Genomic DNA, 14999 nt, shown 5'->3' with positions numbered 1-14999 from the left:
TTGTTTGATTATGCAGGCTGGAACATGTCAGAGCTATCTAAATATTCCTTAAGCTTTCCTTTCCTTATTCCGCTCCAGGTCTCCAATCCCCTTGTTATTTGTTTCAATTGTGCTCAACATCTGGTTATAATTATCCTTTCTAGGAAGTTTGAAGCAGAAAATGACAGCAAATGTTTCAGCCTCTGCTGGATCATTACCTCTCCAGAATACAACCTTCTCCTCTGGGGTATTTTCCTTAACAGACCATGTAACCATTTACCCCTTCCCCGCAGTCTCTTCAGATCTCCTCTCAGGACTTAGGAAAGGTGAGATGTTCATGTTGCTCAGTAGAAATCCCATTATTGTACGAATACAATAAATTCAGGAAAAAAAACAAAAAGGTCTGAGGTTCTGCCCTTGCTGATGCACCTCATCCCCATGTCCATAGTCTCATAAACATTTTTTAGGTAAGCTGTGAAGCAAGCAAGAAAATGTGGTTTGAGCTACATTCATACACACTGTCATTTACTTGTTTGCCAAGCAAGGACCATCTAGAGCATCAACAGCAATCTGGAGCCTGGGAGCGGATGAGAGTACAGTGAATAAATCACTGGACTTAGAAAATGTTGCCACTTACAAGAACATTGGGTTTGGCAGGCGGGTCACATAAAGTTGAATGAATTTGCTCATGAAGGAATGGGGCAAGCATATAAATTCAGAGAACCTCCCGCAGAGAAAGAAAGTCTCCATTCATGACATTTGTGTTGGGGGCAAGTGCTGTGTTTAAAAGCAGGAAGAGGAGAGAAAGGATCTGCTGCTGTTTATCACAGCGGTAGGTATAAGCAAAGATCTGCAGTGGTTCATTCTATGACTCTGTGAAGACCCTCCTTCCAGTGGTTCAGCTGATAGCCCTCAAGCTCACTCCTGAATGACAGGCAAAAAGGAAACTTGATGTTACATCTCATTGTATTCCCAGGAACCCCCAACCTGTGCCCAGCCTGTCACTGCAGTCTGCTGTTTCACCTCATCTCTGACTGCGATCAAAGATTTCACCTTCTCATATGGCTTGCAATGCAACTTTACCTTTCAGCTTGCCTACAGTAAAAGCAAAGCACATTACTTCTGTGGAGGTAGCTCACAAATGCAGGTGAGTATAACAAACATGCTCCCCACTGGGACCCACAGCCAGGAGCTCCTGAACACATCTCTGTCACTGGGGTCCCTGTGGGAGCTGCTGTAGTTGCTGGGAAGAGGCATGCCAGCAGTTCCCCTAGAGAGTCACAGCATTCAGCTTTGACTGGGGTTTCCAGCTCTCCATAGCTTTCACACCTAAACAAAGGAGAAAAATCTCTATGCTTTAGAGTTATAACTAAGAATGCTTCTCATTTGGGAGCCTGTGTGGAATATTTACTGCATAATATCTCTCTTATCTGAACTCTGTACCTCTGATCTCAAAGTGAGACGTGTGTGTCTGGGGTTAAAAGCAGTCATTTCAGGGAGCTGGGCAGGTGTGTGAGCAATTTTTCTGAAGCATACTTGTACCAGAATTCTTTTTCAGTACACATCTACTTTAATTATTTTCTTCATTGTATACACAGTAATATCAGCAAACTAAAGGGACTATGTAATTAAATCTTTTGCTTTATGAGCATCTGTGTAATTATTTGGGGTGAGAAAATATAGATAGGAACTTCATTGGTTTTCAGAACACATAGTCACTTGAATTAAGCCACCTTTTGCAGTTTGTACAGGGCATGTTAGCCCAACAAGCATTTCAAATCGAATAGCTGCTGTATGCTTACAGTGAAGCAAACACAAAAAATAATTTTGAGAAACTAGGGCAAAGCTGTAACTACGGTTTGATGTGCACATCCCAGCCATATCCAATCACACTCTATCTACCAAGCCAAACCCCACTACAGCAGTGGCTGCAATGTGATTTGTGCCTCCTGGCTGACACGTAGGTGGCATTCCTGCCTGAGGAAGCCACCACCATTGCAGGTGTTCCAAGCACTAAAACTACACTCTAGGAGACAAACTGTGTTCCTCCTTGTGCCTTTCAGAGAAGGGGTTAAAATAGGGCTACCCACAATTAAGACAATTGGGTAATCAGCGCTGCCACCAGCTCCTGTGGCACACTGCAGTGACCTCCTTGTTCTTATGCAAGATTCACTGCGTGTGAGCAGTCAGAGCTATCAGTGCCACGCCAAACCTCCCACCAGCACCGTGACCCGCTCTGCAGAGACACTCACACTTTGTTCTCCAGCAGATGTTCTGTAACTATATCTGGCTACAGCCTTCCCTGAGCCATGCTGCACGTTGCAGGTGATACAGCAGCAAGAAAGAATAAGGTGTTTCAAAAAGCATATCCTAATTAATTTTTTAATGCTCCTTTTCCCTAGCACCAGCCTCATTAGATCTGTGTGCATGAGCTTTTGTTCAGGCAGGTATCATGCTGCTAATCATGAAGACGGGCTTGTTGCCTGGATACTTCACTGAAGCCACGATGTCACGACTACAAATGCAGAACTGAAAATCAAGTCACTCCTAATCTTCCAGATTATCTCGGGGTGCTGATTCCTGCACTGCAGGGAACTGTATTTCTTGAGCAACACAGAATGTAGAGAACAGAACACGTGATGTATCTGAATGAGAGATTCAGGTCATATTTTAAATTTATCATTCTGAAATTGTCTTTTCTAATTTTCTCTGAAGTTTGAAATGTCTATTTTTCTCCTTTCTACTTCTGAAATGGAAAAAGTTCTCCTACAGCATGGCATAATGAAGTAGTGTTCAGGCTGTTATCATGGTTTTGCACACGACTAGGCAGCTTGCACAAGCTCCCCATGAAAGGAAGACGCTATGCCCCAATCCCTGCCCTGCAGCTGAGGAAAGAAAGAGAGGTTTCCATCCAAACTGGGCCACTGTTAACCTTATTTATGCATCCAGACCCACCAGTTTTTAGCCACTATACGGGCTAAATGTGAATGGAGTTAAAAAAACGTGGGCTCAACAAGGAAAACCTCAGTCTACACTGTACCTTCACAGTTATGCCTTTGGAGGTCAGACCCCTCACCACCTGCTCAGTGCTGTTCCAGAGACAGGTGAATTTAAAATGCCAAATTCAACACTGAGCTGTTACTAGCTTCAGCATATCTGAATATACATTATTTAGAAAGATGCTTTTCTTAAAAATGTTGTTCAGCTCCCGCAAGCAGAATGATTGAAAGCCATGGGACAAGGAGAAGTTGTCAGCGAATCATTTAAATAGCCTTTGTAGTCTAGCTAATACTTTTCTATAAAGCCTTGCCATTTCCCTTTATACATGTATGAAATCTTGCTGAAGCCATTACCCCTGTAATGGACTTAGTGCTTACAGCTGCTATAGTCATTTCTCCATAATTAAATGCTGTGGACAGTGATGACCTTCATCTCCCTCAGGGAATGTTCCACAAATATGCACTTGAGTGTCCAAGGGAGGTGAGATCATTGCCCGGGTTGCTGTTTAGGAAGAGTTTGCCACTGGATAATATGGCACTGATGAGCAGCAAACTTCAAATCACAGTACGTTACTCCAGAAGGTGGCTCTTTCAGGACAACATTAAGGGCAAATTTTCTTGTGTAATTTTTGATTGGGTCGGAGATGGAGGAGTTTTTCTTGCTAAGACATGCTCTGGAAGAGGAAGGGCAGTGGCCATCCTTTGGGATTTGGGAAGCTCAATCTTTGATGTCTGCCTGACTCTTTGGCACTTTGAAAGAACAGACGCTAGAAAAACAAGCATCCTGGGAAAGGCACTTATAATTTACATTCACAGACAGACCTTTGGATGGGGCCTCTCAGCTTCCCCATGTAGCCAACAGAGAATAACATCTCAGTTCTTCTCCTGACTCAGCTGCCAATTTGCAGAATGAGGCTGGGCGAGTAACTTAATTTCCTTTTATTTGTACCTGTATCTAGCACCCTCCTGTGCATATGAATAAATGTGTATGTCAATATACAGACATATATCCCCTGCATTTCCATATAATGCGGTTTAATATTTGATTTTTTAAACATAATAGGATTCAATTTTTAGAATGAGTAAAATGCAGGGCAGTATCCACACTTGGTGCCCTTGCAGAACACTGGTGTCCTAATGCTTAATTCATGTTTGCAGAATAAAACAAAGGCAGAGGCTGAAAGATGAAAACTTCCAACCAATGAAGACTTCTGCTGAAGAGGCTCTGTAGTGGCCATGCTCTACTGGGACAGCTCAGCTGTTGGGACATCCCAGTACCAATTCAGAGGACTCCCCTGTGCCTGCAGGAAAGGAAGGGTCTGCATCCAGCCTCAGGGAGCCACAAACCCCAGGGGCAGCACTGACTACTACCGAGCATTTGGCAGAAGACAGAAGATCAACCCCACTGCTAGGTGTGCTAGGTGACCCCTGACCACTGCACAGAGTCTTGTCAGCAAATCATTTAAATAGCCTTCATAGTCTACCTAATACTTTTCTATAAAGCCTTGCCATTTCCCTCTATACATGTATGAAATCTCACTGAAGCCATTACCCCTGTAATGGACTTAGTGCTTACAGCTGCTATAGTCATTTCTCCATAATTCTCCATAATTCTTCTGTCTTCAGAAGACAGAAGATCAACCCCACTGCTAGGTGACCCCTGACCGTTGCACAGAGTCTTGTCCCCACAGGAATTAAGCTGATTCAGACTTGATTTCAACAACGCAAAGCCAACACCCTTGTGATGAAACCTGGCTGCACATGGAATTAGCAGCAGCCCGGAAGCAACATGAGAAGGACAAAGCAAATGGAAGTCTGCTTAATTAAAGTTGACAGCCATAATGGCACTGCCTGTAATAGTATCAGGAGATTATCATTTACAGGACAGTGCTACAGGCTCTGTGACATCCCTGCCAGGGCATCACCCTTATGCCAGCTCTGACAAGACAGATCTTAATTTCTGCTTATTAATGCTGCACATCTCATGTTCACAGAGAAGTGAAAACAACTTCTTCCTTCCTGGTCTCCATCTCCAGTTGTACATTGTACTGTGCAAACAGCAGTTATCAAGAGATCCAAGTTATGGTTTATCTGCTTGTTCTTTAATAACAAGTAAATGAATGAAGGTTAGAGGAAAGAGTTTAGCAGGGAGGACAGGGGATGTCTCTTCCCCTCTTCTGATTTTTAGATTGAATTATTTAATTGAAGGGTGGTTTGCAGCAGCTCATCTTAGAAAATGAAAGAAAACCCAGCACTCATTAGCAAGTCTCCCTGTGAGACAGTGCTTCAAGACTTCAGCTTCTCCACGCTGGGTTTCCCCCTGAAGTCAGCACTTCTGTTGACCTCTCTGGATCTGGCTTCATAATTTTCTTCCTAGGGATCAATGATGTGTGCAGCACCACCCATCTGACTTGACAGGAAAATCAAACGGAGCTGCTGCTGTTTTACAGGAGCTGAGAGCAGCTCTCCTTCATTTTGCTTTGTTTCTCCTCCTTTTCTAAAAAAGCCCTGGGATCTTAATTACAGCAACATTTCCTGCTGTAATTAAAGCACTCTGATTGAGTACGGTAATGATCTACATGAATTAACACTGACACGGACTTACATTGCCAGTCAATATCCTGACATCCCTTGAAGTAAGTATATTTTAACACTGATCCCAGCAGAATTCAGTATATGTGTGCTGCAGCCAGATGGGTCCAAAACCTGCCCAAGCAGCATGGGGAATTTGAATAAAAAGAAGGAATTACAAGAGATTCTCAGAAAAAGAAGTTAATAGCCATCAAACTGGGCTTGGCACTTCCATGGAAATGCAAACACAAGGAGCTTCTTCTTTCTTCAGTGACATTCTGATTTCCCAAAATAAATGACTTATGACACTGTGAGAAAAATCTAGACAGTCCCAGTGATGAGAGTTAACAGAAAAGCCTTGGTAGCAACCACTGTCTGCTGGAGGCTAATAACAAATGTCACCCTAACAAAAGGCAGAGGACTGGATAGGAGAAAGTGGTCTTTCCCCACCTCAGACTATGCCTAACTGCATATATCCACGTCTGTGCATGGTAGGAAGCACTACCCAGTAGTCTACCCACTGCCCAGGAACAAACTGCAGAGAAGTCAAAAGCCTTGTAGGGAAAAAAATCTGAATATCAGAGCACTACATTAAAGAAAAGATCTGGTAAAAGTAATCTGATTTTAACCAGAATCAAAATATCAGGAAAGACTCTTTCCTGCCACAGTGAGTAAATGTTGTACTTGAGATGAAATCATACCCACAAGAAATGGGGGAGCTCAGTCCACTCTAACAGGGATGTTGGCTGTCTGCATGAATGCAGCGATATCTCAAAAGCATCCGGAGTATTAGCTGGTCTGTGGGATTCAAGAGATCCTTAAAACTCACATCACTTTTTCATATCCCCATCCAGACACAAGCAACGCAGCTGTCTGATGTTATCAGAGGGTTTGGAAAGACAAGCTTTGTGCACCGCAGGCTGCTGCATTCTGCTTGTGCAGCAGCAGTGACAACACCTGCAGTGCTGCAGCTGAGCTCATTTCCGCAGCATCAGCAGAGAGAAGGCAGAAAGGCTTTGCAGGATCACCCAGAGATCTCTGGGTGGAGGGCTTCTTAGGAAGGGGCTGGGAGACTTCTGCTGGAGAAGCTCCTGTCCTGTGGTTTGGACACACTGATGCTGTGAGGAACAGGATCTGTGCATAGAGGCAAAGCCACAGGATGTGCCAGAGACATCCAGTTTTGTCCTTGTTTCCTTCACTAACAGATCAACACAACATTTAAAAAGCTTTTTTTTTTTTTTTTTTTTTTTTTTTAGGAATTGCAGCTAGGATTTGTGACAACATTGTGAATGTGAATCAGCCTTGATTCTGGGTACCTCCCTTTCTGGACACTGTGTCCAGGACCTGCTAAGTGTGAAGAAGAGCCACCAGGCCAGAGGAGATGAGCAGTGAAACTGCACTGCTCAATAGTAATAATACATTGTGCACTTTATCTGGGTAAATTAGCAAATTAACTTTGATTTATGTTCCCCAACAACATGGGCAACGAGTCTCTCGGCTCTTGCCTTCAGCATATTGCTATGGAAGGACTTTCATTAGGGTGTTCTTCCTACCAAAGCTCCAGCATCTAAGAAGTGAACAGTCATTTAAAATAGTCTGAAGTACCCACAGAAGGGCTGAGCCCTACACCACCATTCACAAGCAGACCTCAGGGCTGCTGTTAGCAACAGTGCTGTTTCAGAAGGGCTGTTGAACTCACACCCACTGAGGCCCGCATTTTTAACCCCTTTGGCAGCTGTGTTAAGTCGGTGAGGGACCTGCTGCATGGCAGAGTACTGGTCTGTGTGGGGAACAGTAGTGCTTCTAGTGAGCTGCTGGTCACTCAGGTCCTGTCAGAGCTGTTCTGGGTCACTGCCCTCTGCCCTGTGCGTGGCTGAGCTATTAGCACTGAGCTACTAATGAGCTCATGCCTATGCCGTGGGTTTTCTTCTTTGCTTTAGCATTCCAGTTCTTGCTTCTGAAGATCAAAAGTGGATCCCCAGCCATATAAAGCCATGTATTAGTGCTATGGTCCCCTGGCAGTACAGCCATACCCTTTGCCCACACCCTTTCACTAATATCACTCCTCAGGCTCTCTGGCTTTTACATCTACAGGATTGGCTACAAAATGTTGCCAGGCCTGCAGGAGTCTGTTATACAAGCTCTCAACTCAGTGAGCAGGAAGTTTGGGAAGGAGAATGCACTTTCAACTTTCCTATGTTCCTGCTTGAGCCCCAATGAAACCAGAAACTGCCAGAGATCCAGAGGGATGGCTGGACGTAAAGGATTAAAATTCAGGCTTAAATGAGACTATTAAACACACCTCAGAGAAGCAGCTCTTCAAAAAATTATGTAGCTCCCCAAACTGGCTTGGGCAAACCACGCTTACCCAGTTCAAAGCACTTGCCAGATTAAATGCAGCGCTTTGGAATTAATTTCAAGCCAGAATAGATAGTAGCAATCAGCAGTAACGTGTGCTTGACAGTCTTTCAGGATATTAAAACTCAGATTCTCAGGAAAGCAGTGCTCCAGAACACCAGCTGCCACCACTGCACCTTCAGAGGGAGCAAAAGAGAAGGTCTGATCTCTGTAAATGCATAATAACCTCATGATAATCAAGTACACAGAGAAAGAAACATCTTTTTACTTGGGAATTTTGCATCAAAGTGTCTACTAAAAGCACAGAAAGTCATGTCCCTTCTCTGCCTCATTTGTACTGACAAATCTCAGGTTCTGCAATACAGAAGATAATTCACTTTCCAGGTGAAGGTCATGATTAAAATTTTGAAAGCTAGGAAATACTGGTTGGTTTCTTTCATCACCACCATGAAGAAATAAAATTGAAAGATTCAAGTCCGTTAAGAGATTTAAGGGATAGTCCTTGTCTTTAAATGCAGAGGTGAGACAAGTACTGCTATTAGACAGGAATGAACTCAGCCTTCCAATGTCCAGGGCATATTGCTGGACTTTCATATCCAACTCATTCTTCCTCCTCCAAACCCACTGCTCAGGACTTTTTGCTTCCTAAACACTGCAGATTTTTTCAGGTAGAGGAATCTGCCATAGTATTGCAGCCATGTATGGCACACCTCCATGACTAGAGTAGGCTGAACAGGTGCATATGGATCTTAGAATCACAGAAACACAGAAAGGGTTGGGTATGAAGGGACCTTAAAGGTCATCCAGTTCCAGTGCACTGTTGCAGTGTTCTAATCTTCTAAATTTCCATTTGGACCATGCATCCAGACTGAAAAATACAGGATCCTAAGGACCTTCGGCACACATTACCATCCTCTCCTGTGCCCTAAGTAATTTTTCTGTTGCTGACTATTGCTGTTGTTTTTTGGAAGACAGTCAGAATTTTCTTTCAAGTTTGCCTTTCCTGTCCAGCTCTGTGTGGACAATGACTAGAGGCTGGATGAATGGAGGAGCTCATTTCTGATAGGATCAGTCCTGCTTTCTCCTGTGAAGTGGTATTTTTACTTTACCATGGTTTCCAGACCTCCAGGGGGTAGATGTAATGAGAAAAGGCATTGATGTTTCAGAAATTGTTGTTTCTTTCCATGTGACATTTAGACATAATTTCCTTTTAGGAGTCCATACATCAGGGGTTGAAGAAGGGAAGGACCAGCACTCTGCCTGGCCACAGTGCCAAGGTGCTGAGAAAGTTCCACTGTCCTGGCGCCAAGGCAGCTCATGGATAATGCTAAAACAGAGCCAGGACATGCGGTTGGCAGCCTAGGAATAATCCTTCCTGTAAGCTCTGGGTAAACATATTGTTAAACAAAAGCATCCTAGCTTTATTAGCTTTGTGAAATTACTGCTCTATAGAGCTGCCCTTGGGATGGTGTGGGAGATCAGCAACATGTTGGCTGTGGTTGCTCATGTTCCATCAATATACAGTCACACAACCAAGGTGTTCATTTACGAAAGAGATGATCTTAAACAGGCTCTGCAAAGGCTGAACCACAGGGGATGATTTTATTATCTACTATTTTATTTTATTATTCTATTTTTTATTTCTACAAGCTGCAAGCCTCAGGAAAATTCAAAAGGACCATCACCACTGGATGAGGATGCTGCTCTTCCTGGGCAGGCAGCCAGCTCTATCTAGCACCACTATATTTTCTCTTTCTGATGTTGAAATACAGAATTAATTTACCTAACTGTGAACACTTAACACTGAAGTTGAGCAGGAGGAGATCAGATGAAGCAGCACGTCAGGACTTGGAAGGGGCCACAGACAGAAACTTGGGTTTGTGGTCAGTACAGCAGAGGAGGTGGAAGGAACTGCCAACTGCTCAGAGCTGGCAGGCACTGCCAGATCGATGTTCAGCTTGGCCAAAGTTTTGAAGCGAAACAGTACAGTACAAATGGTACCTATGGATGGGTGCCTATGGACGACTTCGGCCAAAGCTGAATCACCAAGCTACAGGTGAGACTCTCTCCTACCTCTTTCCTTTAGCCCTCCACTACATGCATAATTTTCTTTGCTGATAACTCATCATCCTCCCAAGGAATCTTTAATGCCAACGCAATTTTGACTGTCTCATTAGTCACTATATCCAAAGAAACAGTCTGTTCTAAGGCACTAAACTGTCAAGAAGGGGGAAAAATTTAACAAAACAGTAGCAGTTGGTAATGCAAGCACCTAAATTTCCTGTCTGTGTCTTGACAAAGCCACAGATTGAGTCATGTTTCCTGACATAATAATAAAACAGTTCAGCGCGTGGGAAAGGAGGAGCTGGTGGTGTTTGTTCCTGCAGAGAAAAAGCAGAGAAGAACCTTGGAGTCCACAGAATTTTCCAAGCCCATTCCTCTTTGCTTATTTAAGAGCTTTGTTTTTTAAATAAAGGGGAGTTTACAGAGATAGGAAGACAATAAATGCCGCTGCCATTTCCTTGCTTGTTAGCTCTGTATAAAGGTGGCAGGCTAAACAAAATCATCCATGTCCTCATAATATTCCTAGTTTGATTGCTTGCAAATAAAGCAGTTTAATAAAGGCTCAGATATACAAATGCCACATGCCCATATTGACAGGAGCAAGGGAAAGAAGAACACAGTAATCATGTTAGCTCTATCCCTCAGATTAATTAGCTAGATAAAATGCACATTTACCTCATTCTAGACAGAAAAATATCAATTACCTACCAGCAATTTAGACAGGCACACTACTCCTAAAAGCCAGACCCAGCTAATCCTAATTCACTGGGAAAGATGAGCCCTGCAGCCTTGCAAAGGACAAGCTCCTCCTCCTTCTCCTCAACACTGGGTCACCTTCATTTATCTCCAGAGTTCAGGGAGCTGCTTCAGAGGATGTGGATTGCTATTACTGCCCTTCATAGACCCAAGTGGACCTTCATAGACCTCACTGGAACAGGCTGCCCAGGGAGGTGGTGGAGTCTCCTTCTCTGGAGACGTTCAAGACCTGCCTGGATGCCTACATGTGCTACCTGGTGTAGGGAACCTGCTTTGGCAGGGGGGTTGGACTCGATGATCTCAGGAGGTCCCTTCCAACCCCTACAATTCTGTGAAGTATTTTTGCAGAGAACTCAGCATACCCATAGGTAAGAAAGCCTGCAATCTGGGCTGTTTGATTTAGTTTCACTGTACTTCCACAACTTATGGAAGAGAGCATTGTTTGGAAATTCCTTGCGCTTAGTTATCTCCAGACACCTGGGGATGGATGCCACATTCCCTCATGGAGGTCAGACTGAAGTGCATTGCTAACAGCTGTCCTGATCCCACCATAGAGGAAAACTGAAATCAAACTTCTACAGGTAGATGATACTGCAAACCTATTTTTTCAGCTATGCTTGGAAGAATCCAAGGGAAAAATACATGGAAATTGATACTCCTATACCACTGCTGACTTGAACCCAATATCGATGAAAAATAAAGAGTCATGGAACCATAGAATCATTTGATTTGGAAGGGACCTTTAAAGGACATCTTGTCCAATGCCTGTGCAATGAACAGGGACACCTACAGGTCCTTCAGGTAGCTCAGAGCCCCACCCAGCCTGACCTTGAATGTCTCTAAGGGTAAACTTGTTGCACTGTTTACAGCCCCATATGGTTGTGCTCACACAGCCCTAGACAAAGTGCCAGTTGTATGGCTTGCTTTTATTAAACTATTTTTCTGCATAGTTGATCTCTGCATGAACCCTTGTGAAATAGCAGATGCAGGAAGTTCAAACCAATGCTTTCAATAACCTTGGATTAATGATAGTCATGTATAACTGATACAAGAGATTACACAGCTCTGCTGCCCTACTGAAATAAAGGCTGAAGAAGTTCCTGTGTGAGCAGCTTGTGGCCAGTTGAATGTCACGATGTTCAAAGTCATGTCCCACCAAGTCAGCAGGGCCCAGAGGAGTCAAGGCTCTCAAAAACATACACAGACACTTCCGTTCAGTTGCATAAACAGGCATTTAGGAGGTACTGCTTGGAAAAGCCTCAGTCTGCATATCCAACTTGCAGAAACCGATATGCAGTTCAAGTTAGGCTCCGATATGCAGTTCAAGTTAGGCTGGCTTTATTGTACCAGAAGGCTTTGAACATCAGAATAAGTAGCTGGAAAAATACTCAATTCTGCTGTTGGTTTCATCTGCTGCATCTGTGGGGTGGGGAGAGGAGGGGAGGGAAAAAGCATGTAGAGCTGTGGCAGTAGGAGGGAAACATGAGGCTCCCTCCCAGGGATGCTGCCAGGAGACACCATGCTGACAGGCAAGGGTCTCCAGCAGTACCCTCATGCTGCTGTTTTTCATAATTAGAAAATAGAGTATGTTTTCTAATTATAAATTAGACATTAATTGGGAACTGTTATGCTTTCTTGCCACTAAAGACATGAAAACAAATGCTTCAACAAGCTTCTTAATTTTGTAAATAGAGTAATTTGGGATTTAATTACTGCTTGAATTTGCATACAAATAATATATATTCCAGATTTCTGTGAGACACTGGTGTTGAGTTGATAACTTTCTTATAAGCTCTTGAGAAAACAAGTGCATTAGCATAAAACTGGAAAGGTGCTATCTGTGATAAGGTTCCTCTTCAGCATGAGTCCTAAACCAGACTCCTTTACCTCAAGAAAACAAACCAAATCAAACCAAGCCATAAAACCAACATTCAGTCTGTCTTAGCCCTACAAACCCATGTCTTTCCTATATCATGTCAAGTATTTTGCTGCAATTGATCAGTCACAGCATTGGTGCCTATAGGAAATGAAAACATTTTCTCACCTTTCTCAAGCACACCTGCTTGTCTTTGCATAACATCTGGTGTCCATCACCTGCTGCAGCAGAGTTCCAACTCCTGCTTGCTTGTGTCCTACTCTTGCTCAAGCTTTTCTTGAGCAAACGTGGACCCAAACTATAACTTGCCTAGTTTTACATGAAGATGCAAACAAAAAATTTGTATATGCAAAGTCTGTCAGAAAAGTCTTACATTTCAGTATAGGCATGAGGAAGAGCTGATTTCAGAAGAAAACCCATCCACGTATGATTCTCTAATGAGAGATGTCTAAGTCACAGCACAGAAATATCATTCCTTCTCTATTATCTTTTCCCACATGAAGTATCTTACATGAGATCTGACCTGCCAGAATTCTAATCACATCATTAACAGAGCTTGTAATTCACAAACCCAGCAGCTTTGTTTTTCATCCAATTTGAGAAAGTGTCTCTATGCTCCCAGCCCAAGGGTTTTCCTCACTTTCATTCACTTGGATCTGTCCAACAGACTGTGGTTTCCCACCTTCCTTGAGCTGCCTGTAGCATTGTATGTGCTCTCTGAAAAGCTGACTAGCTTGCACTCACTTCTTGATGCATAAGTATTTATTTCAAGCAACATTGGCAGGAAGCAAGTTTAGATAGGGAGAGCCCCAAAGATTCTTTGCAGAAGCCAGTGGAAGGTCTATTTCCATCAGAAGCCCAACTCCAGGCCCCTCCAAGATACAGATTAAATTGACGAGTGCACGTGAAGGAAATTATATCTAAGAGGATGAGCTATGTGAGTGCACACACATAGATGCTTGTTACTATCATTGACAGAGAGCTGTTGGAGAGGATCCAGAGGAGGGCCACGAAGATGATCAGGGGATGGGAGCACCTCCCCCAGGAGGGCAGGCTGAGGGAGCTGGGCTTGTTCAGCCTGGAGAAAAGAAGGCTGCGGGGTGACCTCATTGCAGCCTTTCAGTGCCTAAAGGGAGACTACAAACAGGACGGGAATCAACTCTTTGAAAGGGTTGATAACTGCAGGATCAAGAGGAAATGGTTTTAAGTTGAGCAACGGAAGATTTAGGTTGGATGTCAGGGGAAAGTTCTTTACAGAGAGATGGTGAGGTGCTGAAACAGGCTGCCCAGAGAGGTTGTGGATGCCCTGTCCGTGGAGGTGTTCAAGGCCAGACTGGATGGGGCCCTGGGCAGCCTGGTCTGGTATTAAATGGGGAGGTTGGTGGTCCTGCATGTGGCAGGGGGGTTGGAGATTCATGATCCTTGAGGTCCCTTCCAACCCTGGCCATTCTGTGATCATGCAGGTAATTTTGTGAGCTGCTATTTATCTGATATCATTTCTACTTTGGTGATACCTGTCAGCCTTCTTCCAAGTCAAGGATTTCTAAATACAGGACACAGGCCAAGGTAACAATGCAGAGGAAAACCACTGACATTCTAAATAATCCTCAGTATTTGCAAATAGTTATTCATTAAAATTGCCTTTTATGGCTAAATACCCAGCAGCACATTCACTGCAAACTGCAACTGACCAGCAAAGAAGGGAGGCAAAGAAATGCAATATAAAGTAACATCTGTTTCATTTATACTGATCAGAAATGAGTAAATTAGTGACTGTGCAAGTCACCAATTCCCCTCTTGTTACCTGCAGTCAGTAAATTCACTTCCATTCTGCAGGGTCTCAGTAACATGGGTGACCTAATACAGCAATCCAAATGCAGGGATCAGGTCTATGAAGTCACGGTGGGTTAAGCGCACCATAACATGATAGCCCCTAATAAGGCTCGGTGCTTGGGATATCCTTCCATCACTTAAGATGTAGGCTAACAGAAGTTCCTTGTTCATGCCAAAGCCATCTGTTGAGGCAGGCAGCCTCCTGACACCATTAGGAATGGCTGCTGGCTGCCGGCCTTACACCACCTCTGACCCAGTGCCCCAGCACAGCCGGCAAGTGACATGGGGACAGGCCTTAATCCCAGGCAGGAAGCGCATCTTAACCTTTGACTTAAAACCTGGCACTTATATACAGGTAGGATCCATTACAGGATCTTGTATATTCTTACACTGCACCACGTGTAGCTCATTAAAAGAAATTACGGGGGAAAAAAACACTATTTAAAAGAAAGCACCAAGGAGTAGTCCTCTGTGTTTCTTGCGTAACTCTGAAGCAGGTAACACTATTGTAAAAGCTTTTCATACTTCTCTGTGATTTACACAGAGCTGTGAAGGTGTTTACT

This window comes from Lagopus leucura, unplaced genomic scaffold, assembly GCF_019238085.1.
Source record: "Lagopus leucura isolate 7727_CA_CO unplaced genomic scaffold, USGS_WTPT01 Super-Scaffold_1, whole genome shotgun sequence".
Classification (NCBI taxonomy): Eukaryota; Metazoa; Chordata; class Aves; order Galliformes; family Phasianidae; genus Lagopus; species Lagopus leucura.
Note: the sequence above shows the minus strand (reverse complement) of the source record.